We start from the raw sequence: 13,663 nt of genomic DNA, 5'->3' as shown, positions 1-13,663 counted from the left end.
GTGCAAAAGAACTATAATGAAGCATGTAAAAGGTGATAAGCGGGTAGCAGTCAGGGCGTTCCCAGGCACGAAAATGGTCGCAGTACTGAGAGAGACAAAAAGCGACCTTTCTAAGAATGCTGCAGAGCACAATTTGGTAGTGGTAGTGGCGAGGCTAAATGATGTCCTGAATAGTGAAGCCGCAAAAATAGTGAAAAGATTAGCGGAGGGAGTTGATGATTTAAGGGCGATATCACAGCAGGTCCAGATCGTGGTATCCACAGTGCCAGAGGTGCAAGGACGGAACGGAGAAATTACCAAGGACGTTGTGACTTAATCAGGAGATAAGAAAGCTAAGCCAGGAGAAAGGCTTTGAAGTGGCAGACATAAACAGAGAAGTGCATAGAGCAGGCTTTGGCAGAGGCTTTACACGAGATGGCATCCACTTTAATGGAAGGCTAGGAGCTGAGATCGGCTGGCGCCTGGCAGGCCGGGCAGTAGCTTCTTTAGGGGGTCCACTGCGGCTCAGGGCATAAATGTAGGCAGAAACAATGTAGAAAACGCAACAATAGAGGCTGACGCCAATAAAATTGGCTGACACTGCAAACATTTCAAAATAATGTTAATTCAGCGCCAAAAAGTCAATAAAAGCTCCTTCTCGTGATGGAGACCCATCGCTAGCACGGCTGTTATGACGTCACAGTGGAGGAACGAAAATATGCATAGCATACTAGCACAAAAACGTGACGTATGATGAGTAGCAATGAAATGCCGCTAATGGTCCATGCCTAACCGAGACACAGTGCTGCATCTGCGAGTCGCATAGTTCGGCAGCTCAGAGTGGTCTCTCGTTCAACTTGGCATTTCCCAACGTGCAATCGTACCTTCTTCACATCGTCATGCAAATCGGCGTTGTTCATCTACGAGCACTTTCTGTTGGAGCCGTTCGAGGCATCCGGACGGTAGCTGTGGAGCACAACTACCGCCATGCCTTTGAAGTACTGCGTTGTGGACTTTTGCCCTAGCAGAGTCGGAGATGGCGTGACCTTTCACAAGTTCCCTCGGGACGGTGCGCAAAGGGACACTTGGACAGACTGTTCGTGCTACAGGGCTGCACTATTGGACGCCGAGAAATACTAGTGTGGTTTGCTCACTGCACTTTTCGTCGGACTCGTACCGTAGTCAGTATGCAGTCGACTTCGGGATCCCCGCGAAGCGCTGCCTGAAACCCGATGCCGTGATGACGGTGTATCCCGCTTCCGCTTGCAGTCTCCTTAAACATGGGACTGGAGCAACTGCACCGAAGCGTCAGGTGTGCATTACATCCGATTGTAAAGGATATGGCACGTTTGTTGTCGGTGGCTCTGATGCTGGCTTATGTGATATTTTGTGCAGTGCATCACTGGAGTTGGCAGCGATCATAATTCCTGGGACATGACGGCCATGGACGAAGTATCTGCGAGTAAGTTTTTATCGTACCCTTATGTGCAAAGTGCCGAGAATACAAAATTTCGACAAGCATAGGCGATTTTTTACATAGATGTGCCGGGTCTCTAATCTGTGTTTCAAATTTTTGATCCAAGGCGTCGCTACGGTGGAGCAATTGCCGGCAGAATAATAGCGAGGCTAGTCTTACCAGTAGCTTCTTACGTAAACCTCAACTCAGCTCAACTTGGCGCATAAGGTTACTGACAAACCCACACTAAAGGAAGCACTTGCAAAAGATCTTACATTGCCGTGTCATTACATAGGCTAGAAATTTCCAAGCATGGTCTATGTCGTGGTAGTGGTATTTGAGGGGAGAATATGCCTACAAACATATGCTTGTACTCGTAAAACTGGGTGACCAGTCTAGATGTAATGGAATAATGGAACCACTGGTATGATTGTCGCAAGCATGTTGCTTATGATGTGTGCTCCGTGTGCACAAATGATCCATTAACCATGCCTCCAAGACTCCTGCGATTGTTTTCTTTTGATCCAGCACTTGGGCAGCACTACTCCACACCATCACCCCCATGCGCAGCCACAGAAGGAATCTCATGCAGTGCACGTGACTCCCAAATGCAGTGCACTGTACAAGTGTCAATAAAAGCAACGCAGGCCACTTTTCATTCGGAAATGAGGAGCATCGGTTCACAAACAGATGGTGCAAACCGAACTGCGGGTGTGTATGGAGAGAGCTAGCATGAGTGATCTTTGTTCAGTTATGTGAACTATTTAACTACATTTTGGAAATGACGTCACATGAAAACGGACGTCACATATTGGTACTAGTGGATCATCACCTAAAATTAGAGCAGGGTGTAAAGGTGTGTGTAGTTGATATAATTTGTACAAAAGTGTTTGTGTGTGTGTTTCAGTCTCCGTACGTGTGAGTAATATGTGCATAACTGTTAGTGGCTGTTGACATTTCTCGCATGTTGGTGTGTCTTCTTTCGTAAGTAAGTAATTGTGTGTGAGGTGTGTGTGCCCAATGCGTAGTCAGCATAAAACTACTTCGATGAACCGCTCCTGATGATAGCATGACTTCCACTCGCCAACTATGGGTTTCGTGAGATGTAGCTTGTTGTCGGCACAACGGTCCCATTCGCGTTGCCATTTTACCGTTAAAGCTTTTCTAATTGCATGGATGCTATCTTTATATGGGAGTGTTGTGTTTGTAATGTCTTTGTGCGCTGCCATCAATGCATATCTATCAGCTGCTTCGTTACCCAGTATCCCAACATGGCTCGGGGCCCAGCAGAAACGAATTGACTTCCCGTACTTGTTAAAAGCCACCATGTTTAAAATGTCTCCAATCAGGGGTTCACACTCAGATTTCAGATGTAGAGCCTTCAGTGTGCTTAAAAAATCTGTGTATATGACTGCATTTTTGTGTTTATTAGCGATAATCTTTTTCACAACCCAGATGGCGTAAACTTCGGCCGTGAAAACAGAGGCATGTTGTGGAAATCGAATACTTGTTCCCCCATTTTCCATTACGGCCCCCACACCCATGTGATCTTTTGTTTAAGAGCCATCAGTGTAATAGTGCATGTTATATTGATATTTGTCCTGAAGTGCACGGAATTCTTGTATAATGTGTTCGTGTGGGATGTCTCTTTTCTTTAGATGTGTTAAAGTCCAATCACATAAGTGTGTGAAATCGTACCACAGGGCCAACCGTTGTGGTTTTGTGGCAAGCTGGAGGACTTCGTGGTGAATGTCATAGTCCCGACAGTATTGCTCATACCGCAGGACAAGTGGCCTAATCACGTTCGGTTTGTTTGTGTAGCGTAAGCGTGAGTTGCATTGTGTGAGGATGTTGTAGCATATGTGTTGCGATGATGACTGAATTCTGAGTACGTAGGAAAAAGTTAGTAATGCTCTGCGCTGCTTTAAGGAGAGTTCATTACACTCGACATATAAACTTTGAATAGGTGAAGTTCTGTAGGCACCACTTGCCAGTCGCAGTCCAAGGTTATGTACTGGATCAATTCGTTGGATGTAGGACTGTCTGGCTGAGCTGTAAGCCACGGAACCGTAGTCTAAAAGGCTACGCACAAGAGACCGGTAAATACGTAAAAGACAGGTTCGGTGAGAACCCCAGTGCTTATGAGATAAAACTTTGAGGATATTCAATGCTTTATTTCCCTTAATCTTTAGTGTTTTAATGTGGACTAGGAAGTTTAGTTTGGTGTCAAAGGTTACTCCTAAAAACTTATGGTCTTGTTTCACCGGCAGTATGACGTCATTCAATTTTAGGGCTGGATCGCTGTGTAGCCCTCGTTTTTGAGAGAACAAAACAGTAACTGTTTTCTGTGTGGAGAAATGGAAACCATTTTTGTCAGCCCACTGTGTAAGTTTATTTATTGTGAGTTGAAGCTGCCTTTCACAGGTTAACATATTTGAGGCACGGCAAGCCACTTGGAGATCATCTACGTATAAAGAGTGCATAAGAGACGACGGTATGATCTTATCAACTGAGTTCATTATTACTAAAAAGAGTGTCGTGCTGAGAACACAGCCTTGTGGAACACCATTTTCCTGTTCAAATGTATGAGATAGTACTGAGCCCAGACGTACCTGAAATGTTGTATTAGATATAAAATCAGCTAGGCAGTTCAGCATTTTACCCTGGATGCCGAGGTCAGCCAGGTCTCTTAAGATTCCATATCTCCATGTGGTATCATAGGCTTTTTCTAAATCGAAGAAAACTGCAAGACAGTGTTGTTTGTGTAAAAATGCATATCGAATTTCATGTTCTAGGCAGACAAGATGGTCAGTGGTTGAACAACCCTTTTTATATCCACACTGATGGGGGTCAATAAGGTTTCTTGATTCTAAAATACATGATGATTGATGATGCCTTCATATGATTTTGCCAAACAGCTTGTGAGGGCAATAAGTCTGTAGCTGCTTGCGGATGTGGGGGATTTATCGGCTTTTAGAAATGGAACTACTATTGCCTTTTTCCACTCTTCCGGCATTATGCCAGATTCCCAGATTAAGTTAAAAAAATTGAGGAGAGTGTTTACAGATGCTGGAGATAGATGAGCCAGCATGGCGTAGTGAATACGGTCGTGACCTGGCGCTGTGTTTTTCCCTGCAGAAAGAACTCTGTTGATTTCTTGTTGTGTGAGGGGGGGATTGTACGGTTCATGTGATGCGCCAGTAGTGGGCAGCTTCTGTTTTTCAGCAGACTGTTTGTATTGTCAAAATTCCTTTGTATAATTGAACTGGGTACATCGCGGAAATATTCTCCAAGTATATCTGCCTGTTCTTGTATTGTTGTTTGTACGCCTGGACTTGTAATAGTATTGTGTAAGATGAGTACTGTCCTCTAAATTTCCTCACCTGGTCCCACATTCGTTTCGATGTTACCGTACTATTAATTGAAGAGATGTATTTTTGCCACGATGATTTTTCAGCATGTCTTCGAATGAATCGTGCTTTGGCTTTGGCTCGTTTGAAGTTTAACAGGTTGCTATTGGTGGGGTACCTCCGTAGGATTCCCCAGGCCTTATTTTGTTCTTTTTTAGTGTCGGTACACTCCTTCGTCCACCAGGGGTTTAGCTTTTTATGCACTATACCCGATGACAGGGGTATGGCTTTTTCTGCCGCACAGATTATAACCTCAGTGATTTTTTTATTAAGCTCATCAATACTTAGCTCTGGCGAAAATACATCTTCCAGTATCACGTTCTCCATAAAGACTGGCCAGTCCGCGAGCTGCAATTTCCATCGGTGTGGTCTGGTTACTAGGGTTTGTGGTGATGATAAGTGTTTGATGAGTGCGGGTAAGTGGTCGCTACCATATGACGTGTCGAGAGCTTCCCATTTAAAATCAGTAAAGAGAGAGGGCGAACAAAAAGCAAAATCTAAACAACTAAATGTGCGGGAAGTCGGTGAGAAGTAAGTTGTCGCACCTGAGTTTAAAAGACAGATATTATTTGACAGAATAAAATCTTCAACGAGTTGCCCTCTTTGGTCAGTTTTGACACTGCCCAAAGAGTACAATGAGCATTAAAATCTCCTACTAAGACAAATGGCTCCGGTAACTGATCTGTTAGATTTTCTATGTCTTTAATAGTAAAATGTGTGTAGGGTGGTATATATAGTGAGCAAATGGTGATGATTTTGTAGGACAGAATGGTGACAGCTACGTCCTCTAAAGATGTATTTAATTGGACATTTCGGGTAGGAGTGCCGCCCTGCACAACTATAGCCACTCCACCTGACAAATGGCTGGAACATTCGCGGTCCCTTTGGACAACGGTGAAGCCTCTAAGGAATCGACTGTGTTTAGGGCCTAAGTTTGTTTCCTGTAGGCAAAATGCGACTGGCGAAAACTTATTTGTTATGTGTTTAATGTCACCCAAATTATGAATCAGCCCTCTACAATTCCAATGCATGATAAAAGCCATAGTGGCAGAAGTGAGAATGTTAATTTATATATGTGTACTAAGTAACTGTAGGTGACATTTATTAGCGGAAATGTACTACTGGAAGAACGGTAACCGTTCAGGTTACCGGTCCCTTTGTTCGCCTAGTTATTGTGATCTTGTCCTTCTTAGTGCGCTCCAAAGAGCATTGATCTTTTGGCGTCGATGATGCAGGAGTCTTTTTGTCGACCTCCATAGCCTTCTCCGAGGCGCTGGATGATCGAGAACCAGGCACTGAGACGCACGTCTCAGGCCTGGGTGTTCGATTTAGCCTGGGGCCCTGTGGAACCGGGGTCTACGGGCCGGTCTTTGATGATGATGATGATGGAGCAGGACTGGCTGCTGCCACCAAGGGGACGGATGGAGTTACTACTGGGCCACTGTCTGCGGTCCCTGTAGACTCCTAAGACCACTGCGGTGCTGTCCCCTGTCGCACCACACTGGCGTTGGTTGTTTGAGGCAAATGTGCTAGTTTCTTTCTTGCTTCATAGAAGGAAATCTTCTCTTTCACCGTAATTGCAATTATCTCTTTTTCTTTCTTCCAGCAAGGACAAGGTCGTGAATATGCTGGATGATCTCCTTTGCAGTTTGTACAGTGCGGAGCAGCATTGCAGTTCTCCGACTGATGGTCATTGGCACTACACTTTGCACATGTTGATTTACCTCTGCATGATTGCGATGCATGTCCGAACCTCTGGCACTTGAAACACTGCCTCGGGTTTGGGATATATAGTCTTACGTTGATCTTCAGATAGCCTGCTTCAAGTGTAGTAGGTACAATACTGGTACCAAAGGTAAGTATAACGTGTTTGGTCAGGATTTGTTCCTTATTTCTTCGAAGTGTTATTTTTGAACCTTGATTACATTCTGTTCTTGGAAACCTTCCAGCAGTTCTTTGTGGCTCAGGTTTAAGAATATGGACGGCAGCGATAAGCATGTGCCATTCGTAATTGGCACAAGCGAGAAGCCGCGTTGCTTCAGTGGGAAAAGGAGCATGCCAGCCAAGTACGATGCAAATACAAAGGCGTGGATGACAAGGGATTTGTTCAGCAACTGGCTAAGGATCTGGATGCTGAAATGCGCAAAAGAGGTCGAAACATTTGCCTCCTTCTGGACGATTGCTCAGCACAACATGTTCAAGATTGTGCGCTTTCCAACACTGAGCTTGAATATTTTCCCGCCAACTGCACCTCCCTGATACAACCATTCGACCAGGGAATAATAAACAGCGTCAAGTGTGCATACCACAAGCGGGTCATCGAAAGGCTTCTGCTGTACATCGAGCTACACAGAGAGACGAAAATCGACGTGTTCATGGCCTTGGAGATGCGTTCGCGATCATGGGAGGCAACAAATAGGGAGATCGTAGCCAAGTGCTTCAGGAAAGTGGGATTGAAGGAGAGCATTTCTTTGAATGAGGAAGCGGAGTGCAGAGCAAATGACGGTGACGAAAGTATGGCATACACAACAGATGTCGTTGACTCATGGCAGCTGTTCTGCAATAAGGGAGGTGCTCCAAGCGACATGACACTCGAGGACTTTGTCTTCAGCGATGCTTGCGCTGTGACAACTGAAGAGCCGGACGATGACGCAATAATCCAGAGCATCACAGATAAAGAAATGCAGGACAACGACTCGGACGAAGAACTCCAGGCAGCAAGCAGCATAGCAACACCGAAGCAAGTCATGGATGCACTGGATCTCTTACGCACGTATGCGGGCGCGCACTCGTAAGGGCAAGCCTTAGCAGCCCTGTCAACCTACGAGCACCTTATAACCCCGACGTTTATTAAAAAGTGGCAGATGAAGCTGACGGAGTTCTTCGCTTCCACCTGAGTTGCATAGAATTGCTCTGTGGGAAGTTAAATATTCCAGTGTTCATGAATTAACATCACCATTGCTTTACTGAGGGCGGTATCATCCGATGGCTGCGAGCGTTGAGCGCTCTAATGGTAAGTGGTGGCCTCATGTATCCACCAAGTTAATACTTTCAATTTTCTTCGAAAGAACATTTAAGTTGATAGCTCTGGCATGTGCATAATTTTTTTTTTTCGTCACGGGTTGCCATGTCTTCGTGAAAGGAAATTTTTTTTTTGTAGTGATGACAAATCATGATGATGATGGCGCTGATGGCCACATCTAGTGGCAGTTATGAGCACTAGGCGCGGCACTTGCTGCAGACCTGCTGTTTGCCGTACACGTAATGGAGAAAAATGTGTTCGTACCCGCTGGCTATCGGGCATCACGCTCTTGGTTGTGTTATTAGTCCCGGGGTTTATGGGTTATCTTTGTAATTTTGCTATCTACAAGGTGCCATATGCCAGGAGTGTTCCAAGAACTTGCATCTTTATTTGGACTGCTGAAACACGCGAACCTCGACTTAACGAAAGAAATTTTCGGCTGCAAATTGGACTTCGTTATATCGAGGTTCGACTGTAGTATTTTCACTTACGAGCAACTAAATTAGCAGATGTTGTTAGTGTTGACAAATATCTAGGCGCTTTATTATGAGCTGCGGATGCATCGCAAGGGCTGATGATCCCAGAACAGACGGCCGGCAAGCTAGGCCTATATCATTTCCTCACAATTGCAAGCTCGCCTGGCTTGCTCGCTCGTTTCTGTTGGCAACAATAAGATCAAATGTATTGCGGTTTAAGCGCGACATAATTGCGTACACATACCGACCAACACAGGCGCTTCGTTATATGAGCTGCTACAATAGTGCCGCAAGCGCTACTGGTGTCGGATTTGACGGCCGAGTGAGCTATGCCTGCCAGCTCCTAGCCATTGGCGGCTGTCAATGGAGGCGACACTACGAATGTGGCCTTGCGAAAACAGGTCTTTCAGGTGGTTCTGGTTTCAGGAAGGGAAACAGGCTGTTTAGCACTGTGTGTTGTGTCGTGCGCCTTCCATGTTTGTGTCATACTGTCTGTGCTACAACAACCTACAGGATGAGCTATCAACAAGTTCATGTAGCTACTCTCACTGCAGATGCAGTATTTGGAATTTGGCTGCAGCAAAGTCGTGTCAGCCAAACGAGGTCGTCACACTATGCATGCTCAGCGTCAGCTACTGGAGAAATGATGTGTGTATATTGCTCGTGACTGCGCATAAGTGTTTCCTGCTCCTAGCCATATTCTTGCACCAAACACAACAAGCACCAACCCGAAAGCCCACGCCTGCCCCTGAACGAAGCCGCAAATGATCTGCATGTGATTACTGAACGTGGAATGGCAATTGTATAGCGACATTCAACCTCAGCGCTAGCCTGGTTCTTCCGGTTGTGTTGCGTGTGCTGTGACTTCTTAAGCTAGTCATGTGTTTAACCGGTATAAGATCAACATTGTCATGACATCCTAATGGGAGTAATTTCAAACTTGATTACTCAGTCAAAGAAAGTACATAGGAAAGCCTCAATGTTCCTTGCTACCCGGTATTCCTTAACAGATTCTATTTGCAGAATTGTATGCCCATTTGATTTGCCTGCAATTCAATGCTCAAAGGTGGAAAAATTGATTCCTTTTCTTGCTGCCAGCACAATGCAGCAGCAGAAGTGATGAGCCAGCAGAGCAATCACCAGCTCTGAGAACTGCAAGGGCCTTCCCACCACATTTCAAAGATGTGCAAATTCCTAATCACAACAGAAGACTCCCATAGAGAACTCCTTGCTCTTGCAGCAATAAACAATGTTGAAGTTGCATGCAGCAATGCAGCAGTCAACCATTTAAGATATTTTTCAAATTTTAATTCAAGTGAATATTTGATCTCGATATAAGCTGTTATCTTACCCAGGTTGTATTTATGAGAGCTTCTGGTAATGTGAGCTTCTGGTAATGCAAGCTGCTGATAATTCCTACAAAATCTCAAGAGTCCGTTTTCAATTTTTGAGTTTCAATTATTAAGTAGAAGGCACAACTAGCATATGTAATGCATTTCTGACTGCGTTCAGAATTTAACTGGATCTAGCAGCTTTGGTTTGGAATCTCCTGGGTTTTGACATAGATGTTTGAAACATTTTTATTTGCCAACACTGCTGCAAACGAACATGAAATTTTGGCAAAGATGGTAGCAAGTCTGAAAGACTGACTTTCATTAACCGCTACAAGACTGGAGGAGATGGTAGAAGAGTGATGTTCAAAGACATGCACACAGACATGAAACGTGTGGGCATTAATCAGACATGACGGCTTGTACACAACTTACACAATGCAGGCAGAAAACGGGAACAGTGATAATCATTGTGCATTTTTTCCGACAGGTATACAGGCAAATGAGACTTCCTTCCTCAATGCTAATAATGATGAAACACCCGCTTAGTGCGTACCTTTCATTCAATGTACAGACAAAACCCCAAAAATATGCCACACCGAAAGTACTGGTTTTAACGATTAATACACCTGTTCCACGGACCCTATAAGGAATAGCCCACGAGCAAAATTAGACACAACTGAGGGGCGCCTGTAGAAGACGGTCATCTCTTGTTGTCCTAGTCGAATGGCGTGGTTTAAGCATTGAAGCTGCACATCCCTTACCTGAAGCCATGACTTGAGGTATCTTTGGGATGCCACGAACATCTTTCACGATGCAATGCTGTTCCAATGGATGCTGCAACAAATCATTCCTTTGTGCACCTAAAGAGAAAAGAAGCATAGTTGCAATGCGGCTCTAACATTCTCGTGTGGACAGTTCAGTTCACTTGTAAGTGATAAAGGCTAAACCCCATTAGCGCGATTTTGTGCGCGACAGCGACAAGCGACGGGTTCGCGCGACGGATCAGGCCGTCGCTTGAACAGATCGCTCGGTCTTGTCGCGCGATCGCTCGGTTTTGCAAATCTAGAATTCGTCGCTCGTCGCTCGTCGCCCGGAAGTGCTATGAGCGACTAGTCAATAGCGCAAAGCCGGAACTGGATGTACATAACTCCAGTACTTCCGATTGTTGCACGGAACGAGCAAACGATTGATTTTTTTATAGGTGCAAGGATAAGAACCTACTGCAAGACTTTCAGAAATATTTTATGCTGCTTTTTACAGTAAAATACATCAATTTAAGTTAATAAAGCATGCGTCACGCTAGTTTCGGCGCCTATATTGCTGCCCTCATACCGGCAACACTGGGGAGACGTCGCTCGAAGTCATCGCTCGCATGGGGTGCAACTTGTAGGCGACTAAGCGAACGCGACAGCCATCTCCATCGCGTCGCTTGTCGCGTGCAAGATCGCTTGCATGGGGTTTATACTTAACGCTAACCCTACATGAACAAAGCCAGTGTTTTCCATATGACAGCATTCAGCTGCACCTGCAGCACATACAGCCGAGTGCTCACTGTGTAAGTATGCAAGTCCCCTCAGAGGAGCAGCCCGAAAGCCCTTTGGAGTGCTTTATGTGAAACTGTCTCAAAATTTTTAAAATGCTAAATAAGGGCAAGAATTATCATTCTTTCCTACTAAAATTAATAGCAATTAATAAAGGAAAAATCAGACATCCACCCGTTCGTAGCAATTGCTGCAAAGGAAACCTAACCCAACCAAAGGTCCCGAACCAGGACGAATTTTTCTTCAACTCCAAAGCTTTTCTTTCGAGGAACCCGCATGGGTTTCCATTGTGACAATTGCTACGAACAGGTGGATGTCTGATTTTCCCTTTATTAATTACTTCTCTCCACCTTGCGGGTTTCCGCAGAACTACTATGTCAATTAAAATTAACAGCAGTGGCCACATAGAATGTGTGACAATAGAAATTGCAAGTGGAACTCTAAACAATGAAAGCAAATAGCCGAACACTTCTACAAAGCTAAATGCTTCCTTGAAAGACTGATGTGCTTGAAGGCGTATATTTGTTGCAGTGAGGATATCTTGGTAGCACCTGTTTCATCACACAATTTTACAGAGAACAGAGCCGTTAACTAGTAAATATGTAGCAAAATGAATTCTGAAGTCAAGTGCTCCAAAGCAGCAATGGAGCTATACAAGGCCCCGCAGTGGAGAACTCTGGATTAATACTGAGCTCCTGGGATACCTTAACATGTGCTTAAATCTAAGTACACAAGCATTTTTGCATTTCGCCTCCAAGAAATGCGACCACAGCGGCCGGAAATCAAACCCACGACTTTCTACCATGCAGCACACTGCCGTAGTCACAGAGCCACTACAGTAGTTATGTGACAATTGCCAATATCATCATTAACAAATGCCTAGTAGTGAACTTTTCAATTACTGATGTAAGTACAGATACGGTAATTTTAGAATTACACACCTGCCAACCGGTGAAAATTAACATTAATAAAAATCCCATGGGTACAAGAAGGGAGGGGGAATTCCATGCACGTCCTTATGCTTGCACTGGGCACACATTCATTGTAGTACAGATCTGCACTTTATTAATGATTCTTTACCTCTATGCACAGCACACAAGCCACAGTGAACCTGGAAGAGCAGTGAATGAGAAGCAAACAGCAACTTTTTTCAACAACTACACAATGTAGCAGATTTTGACGGCTTTAGAATAAACTTGCTCAAAGCAAGTGCCCCACTGCAATATGGTGTCTTGCACCACCATAAGAAGCACAAGTACCACCACAATTTCTTCCTTGCATACATTCTTTTTCTTTGATCTTGCACGTCCCGCCATTTTTCAACCTCTTCAAAACTTTTTCGCGGACAGAATTTATTTTTCGTAAAGCCTGACTTATCATAAAACCATAGAATGAGCCGACATTAGTACATTTTATGAAAATTTTGGAAGTGTTGGAGAGTATAGAGTTACCAACTGCAAAACACAAACTTCAATGTAACATGATGCACATAATGTGCGTATCTGCATTTCACATATTTAACAGCAACCATACACACACATTGGGTACATGCTGCCGCCCACCAGACAAGCTGTGCTGACCTTGTGCACCCTTGCTGCGATGGCTTCGTGGCTATAGTGTTGCACTGCTAAGCACGAAGTTGCGGGGTCAAATCCTCATCACAATGGCCACACTTTGACAGGGATGAAATGCAAAGACGGCTGTATCCCTTGCATTTGGGTCATGTTAAAGATGCCCTGGTGGTCAAAATTAATCCGGAGTCCACCACTATGGCATGCCTCGTAATAAAATCATCATTTTGGCACATAATACCCCAGAATTTAATTCCCTTGTGCACAGCATGGAAACTTAGTAAGCAGCACTGTAGGTTCATTAATTCACCCTTGAATTCATGAACTAGTTTGTCAATTCAGTGTGGTCTTAGATTAGTAGAATAAGCAGATATTCACTCATACTTACTCACTAATATGTTCAATGGCTACATACTCACTAACACATGCTGGCACCCTCAAGCTCATGAGCCCACTCTTGAGCCCACTCATACCAGCACTCATTCGCGTTAATAGTCAACTCTATTCGCACTTCCCAGAACCCTCTAAATTTCACGCTCACATCCACTCTCACTTGCCAACATCCATCTACATTAGCACTACTGTCCACTATGAAATCCCCATTACCGACTATTGTTTGTACTTGCACAACTGGCACTCCTGTTCCTACTCCCATGAAGTTAAATGTGCTGGCTCTTGCTCCCATTCCTACTCACTAACACTTTGTCTCACACTTGTGAAATCAGTGCGCAGCAAGTACGACTCATTGCCGACTTTGGTGCCAGTTCTTGCTTGTGTGAAGCTGGCCTGGATACACCTGCCTTATCCCTGCACTAACGCTTCCACGAGGACAGGTAATTAATGGTGAACAACTATTACTAAATTGATTATCAAT

At 44.5% G+C, this 13,663-nt stretch overlaps 1 long non-coding RNA gene across 2 annotated transcripts in view; it reads right to left on the bottom strand.

Annotated features, from left to right (window-relative positions):
• The window catches only part of LOC135904262 (uncharacterized), a 57,423-nt gene that overhangs the window by 41,251 nt on the left and 2,509 nt on the right, over positions 1–13,663 (bottom strand). Inside the window, exon 2 of one of the 2 annotated variants that reach the window (XR_010565070.1) lies at positions 10,439–10,537. This is a non-coding gene — a long non-coding RNA (uncharacterized lncRNA). Of the gene's footprint in view, positions 1–6,813; positions 10,538–13,663 lie in introns of those variants that run through there. The other variant, XR_010565069.1, reaches the window with a different exon arrangement.

The sequence above is a fragment of the Dermacentor albipictus genome, chromosome 2, assembly GCF_038994185.2.
Source record: "Dermacentor albipictus isolate Rhodes 1998 colony chromosome 2, USDA_Dalb.pri_finalv2, whole genome shotgun sequence".
Lineage (NCBI taxonomy): Eukaryota > Metazoa > Arthropoda > Arachnida > Ixodida > Ixodidae > Dermacentor > Dermacentor albipictus.
This window is presented reverse-complemented; position numbering and strand designations above follow the sequence as displayed.